General features: G+C 33.9%; 1 long non-coding RNA gene across 1 annotated transcript; it reads right to left on the bottom strand.

The window, feature by feature from the left end:
- Positions 1-1,843: 1,843 nt before the first annotated feature.
- On the bottom strand, positions 1,844-4,828 carry LOC129876974 (uncharacterized). Its single transcript, XR_008763445.1, has 3 exons — positions 3,941-4,828; positions 3,035-3,076; positions 1,844-2,198 (listed from the first exon to the last, which is right to left on the bottom strand). It is a non-coding gene; the product is annotated as an uncharacterized LOC129876974 (long non-coding RNA).
- Positions 4,829-8,952: the final 4,124 nt, after the last annotated feature.

Below are 8,952 nucleotides of genomic sequence, written 5' to 3'. Positions count from 1 at the left end.
AAAAATGACAATACCTACAATAAAATAGAAAACTATTACTCTTATATTATTATTAATATTATCAACAACAGTCAATTGGTAAAGACATGTTTATGTATATAACACACGTTTATGGTTTGTGCGGTTTTTGACTTGATGATAGCGTAGCTAAAGGCTCGATAAATGACATAGTTCAAAGGAAAAATTAAATCTATGAGGTCTGTCTACTGGACCAGTCAACCAGAACGGCTAAATTTAGTGGGTGATGCAACTTTTCGCCTACATGAGTCTACAAATAAAAAAAATTCAATAAATATAATATCTAAATCTATAATTCCAACACTATAACTATTTGAATATTAAGAATCTTGAAAATAAAACTTGATGAATTTAAATTATAAATCTGTCTTTGCTTAATCAAACACTATTATTAGATGTAAGGTATACACTTTTCTCTTTACGGAACGACAAAAATAGACTCAAATTTTAAGTTGAGACAGAATTTAATATATTATTGTAAGAAATTAAATTGTTGTGCCACGATTTTACGTTATTACGTTAACACGCAAATAATAACTATTTTTAATTAATTTTACTAAAATATGGCATGGATTGGACCATCAAATTAGTCCAAAAGTCGTAAATCGTAAAATAAAAGTTTAATTCAAGGGATATTCGTATCACCAAATATAAAACTATTGTTCATGATAATATTTTGTCAAATAGTGTCATATTCATTGACGAAATCAAAATTTTCATTAAGTGGATTCAAACTATAAAGGAATAGACACGCAAACTAATCAAAGAGGTTAAGACATTTAATATATACATAAAAAATAATAATTTAATTATACATAAAAATAATATACTTTTTTATCGAAAAAAAATCAAATAAACTCTAACCATAAGATGACTCATGATCACATCAAATGTGAATATTAGTAGTATACTATAATTCACACAAAAGTATATAATAAGTTGAAAAGGAATATTGATGGCATGTGTCAATTGGACTTTGTGGTGGCATGTGTCAATTGGACTTTGTGGTGGCATGTGTCAAATGCCTCGATAATATATGAAAAGCTAGAAAAACTATCTAAATACACATTTTATTTTATTTTTGGATATATTATTGTTTTTTCTTGATATATTTCTATCCCGCTCACTGATACATCCCCCCTCTTCTGATACATTCCTTTCCTCTCAGATATATTCCGTCCCTATATATCTGGATGTCCTATCTACTTTCTGATACATCTCTTTGTTCTCTCTGATACTTTCCTCCCCTCTTGGATACATCTCTCCCCTATGTATTTGGATGTTTGCTGATGTATCCGGAAGTCTAGTGATGTATCGAAAAGCCACAAATTTTAAGAGATTTTTATAATTTGAAAAAGAATAAGGAAAATAATGTAACTAGCTCTTAACACTTTGTTATTTATATAAATTACACATAATATATAGCCAGAGTCGGCCTTGTTTTAGTCATGTAGTAGTCTGTCAATTCGGATTTAGTCGGACCTAATTGAACACCAGGCAGGAAAAAATAATTAAAAATGTATGTAAAAAGAAATTTAGAATGCATACATATATTTAAAACCACATTTTGAACCAGTTACATTTAGAATATTAGATTATGAATCTGATTTTGTGTGCCAAAAAGCATAATACACACTATAACAGAACATGAAATTAGCTATGGAATTTATCGGCAATCTCTAGTTAATCCGTCGTTATGTCACGACCTAGCCCCGTAGGCCGTGACTAGTGTCCGAATTGGACACTCGTATACACACATATTATCTATTATCAATCGACAATTAAACACGATATAGAATTTATATGGGTAGCACGTTATCTCAAACGGTCACTTATATATATACCAAAATCAGCTATTTCTTGGGGAGTCTTAATTGTCAAAAATAAGATAACATAATATGTAAGCCGACAAGGCTTCCATTCTGAATGTAAACGTCCAAAAACATAAGTCATACTAGTACACCGGACAACATCTATATACAACCCACTCATATGTCTACAGACCTCTAAGAGAATTAACAATAGCATATGACGGGACAGGGCCCCGTCGTACCCCTAAATACACAAATATATACATTATAAGGATTAGTACCCAAAGTTTGGGCTCCGAGACAATGGAGCACTTCAAACTCGTTGAGTAGAATCCTAAGTTGGCGGCTCTCCAAAATGAGTATTTGTACCTGCAGGCATGAAATGCAGCCCCCCGAACAAAAGGGGGTCAGTACGAACTATGTACTGAGTATATAAAGCATAAAATACCGTAAAGGAGATCACATCTGAAATAAAGATTCAGGAGTTAAGTATCATAATCAATAAATCACTGTACCTGTGTCTTATAAAATGAAGACATGCATATCATCATATATCGTACCTAGCCCGTTATGGGACTCGGTGTCACAATTATATCAATATATCGTCATATGTATATATATACCATACCCGGCCCTCTAGCAAGGGACTCGGTGAATAGAGTAGTGTACACTGATATCGTACCCGGCCCATTATGGGACTCGGTGCCATAATCATATCGTCATATCATCATAATATCATATTATCATATCACGTACCCGGCCCTCTAGTAAGGGACTCGGTGAATAATGTAGTGGAATCCATACATGATAACATACCCGGCCTATCGTAGGACTCGGTGAATAATACCATAACAATATGCACGAATAAGGTATCATTAGCAACCTTGCGAAATTTGATCATTATCGGAGACTTAATAGAATAAGCAAAATAGTCCATCATTTGAAAACCAAGACAATAGTCATTATGAATCACATCAATTATGGATTATACTAAAATATGAATTATACCACAACATGAGTTATACCAACTAGGATGGCTGGAATCATACACATGAGTCAAGACATAACAATATAAATTTTGAAAATCAAGAACGGTAGCCATCCGAGTATATCTACGAATACGAGTTTCTTTGGAATTTAAGCATACGTCATTCGTTCGTTTCATATGGATCATGCCAAAAGAAGAAGATGTTAACTTTACATACCTTTAGCGTTTATACGTATATGTTGTCCAATATTGTCTCAACCTATATTAAAACGTTAAGCACTATGATTAAGCTATGGACAAGAATAAAACGTAGTCTATCGTTAGTAGGTTATTTCTAAAAAAAATTGGACAGCACCTCCCCTATACCACTCACTTTTCCCACTTTCAAACCAGCCATATAATCATCAACCAACATCAACAATCCAAAATATTGACACAAAATAAGATTTATTATTCATGTTACCAAAGCAGTAAATTCGGAAAGTCAAGTACCTCACGTTGTATCTAAAATTTGAAAATGAAAACGGCAAAACTGGACTTTATAACCTTCATGAAACATTTAGATCTATGTCTTAAGTTTCCAATGCAAAAGAAATCAACTCAAAATTCATTTTCTACAAAGAGATATCATCAAAATACGAACAGCTATACATGAAGGAATTTTCAATCCAGAATCTGGACAGAATTTGTCTTAAGATTCATGCTCAGTTTTCGACATCATAACAGCAGATATAGACTAAGACATAAACATAAGAGTTGTAGGTACGTGTATTATCTTTCCAAAACATGTTTAATATCTAAAATCGAAGGTCTACACAATGAGATATTCCAAAATTACTACCAGCTACTCAATTCCAAAAACGGGTTTGAACATTCACAATCTTCATACACCTTTTTCCTCCAAATTCAAGAACAACAACTCATCAACAACATCAAAACAATATCAAACATTATTATACATCATCACTAAGATAATTCCATCTATTTAATCTACCTAAATCAACCCTTTAACCCATAACTCTCAACAAATCACCAAACTAGTTTATAACACTATTTTCTCCGTTCTAATCCGTTAAAACTCTAACTAAACTTATTAACAATGAAAAGGAGACTTTAATATTACCTTAAATTTGCAGCACCACATAAAATCTTCTCCTTATTGGCTGATTTCTAGCTCAAATTGAAGCCAACGCGACGTACAACAATTTTCTCTTCAAGAGCTTTGAGATTCGGGGCTTTAATTGTGGTGGATGTTGGTGTTTCTCTCTAGCTTTCCCTTATCTTACTCTCTCTGGAAATTTCCAGATATTTCTTGGTCTAAACTATGAAGGAAGACATAGAATTTTGATTAATTTCGTGGGTATTGGGCCTGACCCGAATTAAAATTGGGTTGGGCCGAATTCACTATTTAGTTTGGCCTGTCAGACTTAAAACGTCTATATCTTATTACTCCGATATCACATTTCGTCCCACGACCTATGGTTGGAAAGATATTTCAATTATCTACAACTTTCATGTTGAGAGTTTTCCCAAATTCTCAAATTATAAAGAGGTTATGGCCTCCCGAAGTCAGCTTACCCGAAACGTAACTTTAAGAAAAACATATTTGATGGCTTCTATTTTGATTTGGCTTAAGGGTCCTTCTTGAGATGTATTTTACTACACATAAATTATTCATATAACTTGGCATCTACAACAAATCATGTCCTTTTAAAATTCAAAATTAAAAGTCCTTGAATTTATAATCGTTAGCGTACGAATAATCCAAAATGCAAAAATACGGAATGTAACATTCTTCCCCCCTTTAGAACATTCGTCCTCGAATGTTAAACCCGCCTCATAAAGTCTTATAAGAAATTTGGGGGAATAGTCTTTTTTTTGCAACAACAAATAGTTTCATATGTCAATCAATATAATTAATCGAGAGGTTTAGATTACCTGTAGGCGTAGAAAACAAGTGAGGATACTTATCCTTCATCTCTTCCTCGGCTTCCCAGGCCATCTCTTCTCTATTGTTATTTCGCCATAATACTTTGACGGAAGCCACATCCTTAGTACGTAACCTTCTGACTTGGCGATCAAGTATAGCTATAGGGTTTTCCTCGTAAGAAAGCTCCTCCGTCACCTGGATATCATCCATGGAGAATACTTTAGAAGGATCACCAATGCATTTGCGAAGCATCGACACATGAAAAAAAAGGTGCACTGCTTCCAAATCAGATGGTAGGTCCAACTCATATGCAACCTTGCCTATTCTACGAGTAACCTGATAAGGGCCAAGGTAGCACGGGCTAAGCTTTCCTTTCTTACCGAATCTCATTACCCCCTCCATGGGTGACACCTTCAAAAACACCCAATCACTAACCTGAAACTCTAAGGGTCGACGTCGATTGTCTGCATATGATTTCTGTCGACTCTGGGCTGCTAATAACCTTTCCCGAATAAGCTTCACTTTATCAACAGCTTGTTGAATCATATCGGGTCCGATTAACTTAGCCTCACCAACATCAAACCAGCCAATAGGTGACCTACACTTCCTGTCATATAAAGCCTCATACGGTGCCATCTGAATGCTAGAATGGTAGTTGTTATTATAGGCAAACTCAATAAGTGGAAAATGGTCATCCCAAGTACCTCTAAAGTCAATAATACAGGCCCGTAACATATTTTCTAGCGTCTGAATAATGCGTTCAGCTTGCCCATTAGTCTGAGGGTGAAATGTTGTACTAAGATTTATTTGTGTTCACAATCCCTTCTGAAATGATCTCCAGAAGCTAGCTATAAATTAAGCCCCTCTGTCTAAGATAATAGATATGGGAATCCCATGAAGTCTTACTATCTCTTTGATAAATAACCTCGCATAGTCCTCTATTGAATATGTAGTTCTAACTGAAAGAAAGTGGGTTGATTTTGTCAGCCTATCTACAATCACCCATATGGAATCATACTTCTGTGGAGTGCTAGGTAAGCCTGTAAAAAAAAATTCATATTAATTGCTTCCCAATATTTTCTCAAGTGTTCTCTTAGTTAATTATGCCGTTCATAGACCTCCTCCGTTTGTCGACTCGCTTTAGTTCATTATAACGCACTCCAAGTTCTACTAGTAAATCGAAATTTCACCAGGGTAATATTTTGGTACTCCAATATTCTTTCTTTACCCTACTATGACAATCCGTATTCTGGAATCCTCGGCATCATGTGTAACTTTCTGACTTTGACTTGAAGGTCTTTAACTATCATTTGTTTTTACCTCTTGATCTTGATCTTTTGGGTTGGTTATCAATTAGTGTTAAGGTTCCTTCATCTTATAACCTTACCGTCATCCAGTAACCAGTAACCCGCCTATTCTGATTGTCTCGGTTAAGTCATTTCATAATTTCCTTTACCCTAACTGGCAATATTTTAGGCATAATATCTTAAGTCATTTCTCTATTTTTGACTCAAACTTTTCTATTGCCCCTTTACTCTAATTTTCTCTTACTTCTCTTACCACACATACTATTGCAATCTTTATACGAATATGTGTAGGTGCTTAAATCAGCCCAGAAAATACCTAAATGTCTCCACGTTAGTCTTTATGCAGTCCCTATATTTTCTCTTACCTCTTTCAGTTGATATCAGGACTCACCTATGGCTTTTGCCCCCAATACTAATTATATCTCTATAGTTTTTTCCTCAAACCATCTTATACTTTTCTTTGATGTATCCGGAATATTGCAATCGCATTGTGGTTACTAAATTCTTATTCTACTTATCAAGTAATCACTTGATATCACCCTTAGCATACCAATATTCATAGGCTGCATAACCAATCTTGTAGAATTTGTACAACGTGTATTCAATTCTAATCATAGTCTTTCCTTCTCTTGGCTTATTCTGCTATAAATTTCTTATTGTACTAACACTCACTTGCTGTCTATTTTGTCATACTTGCATTCCTTCCTTTACTTACTATTAAGTTTTCTCATATTCTACCATATGAGAGATTTCTCTCCTTTGCTACTTGTATATCCCAATCTTATTAGCCGATAATTACGTTGCCAACATCTCAACCTCTAATCCAGTATAACCTTGCTATCATTTATAATATCTTCGAGCTACTTGTTACTATTCTCATGTTGTATTCGTCCTTTTTATAAGCATCCATCTTTTGATGTCACACTATCCAAGATCTTTACCAATAATTCTGAGCACCATCTCAAATATCATCTTGGTTTTATTTTTCCATTTATTGCTGACTTTCAAATTTTTCTAACTTGTTCCAGCATGGGATCTCATATGAAGTTTAGGTGTTCACCTTAACGTGTTGCAGTGTCAGTTAATTTCATCTTACAGTTATATTTTTCTCATCCACTTCCCCCCTTTAGGGTGTACCCATATCATTATCTATTTATATTCTACTCTATGTCCCCATTTCAAATTTTCAAATTCATGCGATTCTTTTCCAATACATTATCTCTGTCTTTCTTTATATCATCAATAACTTAGATTACCCATGTACGAAACCTCAACACAATCAGAAGGTGATGAGAATTCCCGATATATAGTACAAAATCTCGTCTGATAAATGGTACTCAAATGATATAATTAATGTAGCCATTCATTCAAAGCCATATTCCATTCATTCTAATCAGTAATTAGCTAGTGTTTATAATCGTTTCAAATTCTCTATTCGGTAGCACTTATATTCTAGTGATCAGTGTTCCAAGCTTTCTTATAACGCTATCTTTATCTCAATAGATATCACATGTTCCTCTAGTAATCTCACAATACATTCGTTTTTTTTGCAAATCTATATTTCCTATCATCTAAGGATCTCATTATTTTTCGAGGTGAAGTCACATATACACAATACTCCTTTATGCCTTATACGCTTTCACCATTATCGTGTACCCATTACTAACTTTTAATCTTACTCAAAATCATATCCTTTAGTCACTTTTCCGCTAGACTTTACTTATTTTCATAACGATTCTCATTATACTCACATTATATTCTGTTCTTACTCAATCCCATAGTGTAACACTTTTTAACCTTATTCACGATTCTTACTAAGGGTCAATTATACTCGGTGGAGTAAGCGTACTTAACCTTTTTGTAAATTATCCCTTAGTATCACAACCCCTTTCGAATCATCCTAGCATTTCATGAACAACACATGAAATACATGATCCTGAATATTCCATAAGTTTATGTTTTCCATTCACCAGTTCCATCTCCAATTAATTGGTTAAGGACTAATAAAATGTTATCATAAGGCATTCTTCAACCACCACCAAAAGGAAGCTAGAATCCAACGAGCACCACCGGACCTCTTAGTGCTTGATGCACCTGGTTTACCTCTAGACTTATTCTTAAATTTTGAATGAATTATTTAATTCACAAACTAATTGTTGAGTGCCTTGTACTTCTCAATGGAAGTAAAACTTAATTATGAGATGTTTTTTTTTCCTTCAACATAAGCTTCTTTTAAGGCAAACATGCAATTGGAAGTTATATTGGTTCATTCAAATCAATTCTAAATAGGCTTTTTCCGAAATAAAATTTCCCCAAATAAGAATGGTGTCCCTTAATGATGACATGGGGGTATTTCTTAACTCTTTACTACAACACAATAAATTTACCTCATGGGTATCAACCTTCAAAATATATTATGAACTTATGTCCCACTTTCTTTTTTTTTCTATTTTTTTTTTCTGAAAAAAAATAAAAAATTGGGCAGAGTTTCCTCTGTATTTTTTACTATCCCAAAATCTGCACGTAGAAATACCAATAATGTCTCACAGGTTCAACATATATATATTCATATCATATCGCAGCCACACAGGGCACCCAATATCAATAACAGTATGAAAATGATGGACTTACCTCTTATGTCCGACTCGAACTGCACCTGTTACATTTTCATGTCTACTTTTTCTTTCAATTTTCAACTTTACATTTCAATCATACTTCAATATGCTTACCTTATCCACCATACCTCTTTCGCATCATTACTTACCCGTATATTGTGTAGCTTCCAATAACATCAATCGTTTTCTTCTATCGATGTCGTTCTTCAGCTGAAATCAAAAGATAGAAAAAAAGAATTTCATGTCCTATGGCTGGGCTCTATTGCACGATCTTAGATATGAA

This window comes from Solanum dulcamara, chromosome 12, assembly GCF_947179165.1.
Source record: "Solanum dulcamara chromosome 12, daSolDulc1.2, whole genome shotgun sequence".
In the NCBI taxonomy this organism is placed as follows: Eukaryota; Viridiplantae; Streptophyta; class Magnoliopsida; order Solanales; family Solanaceae; genus Solanum; species Solanum dulcamara.
This window is presented reverse-complemented; position numbering and strand designations above follow the sequence as displayed.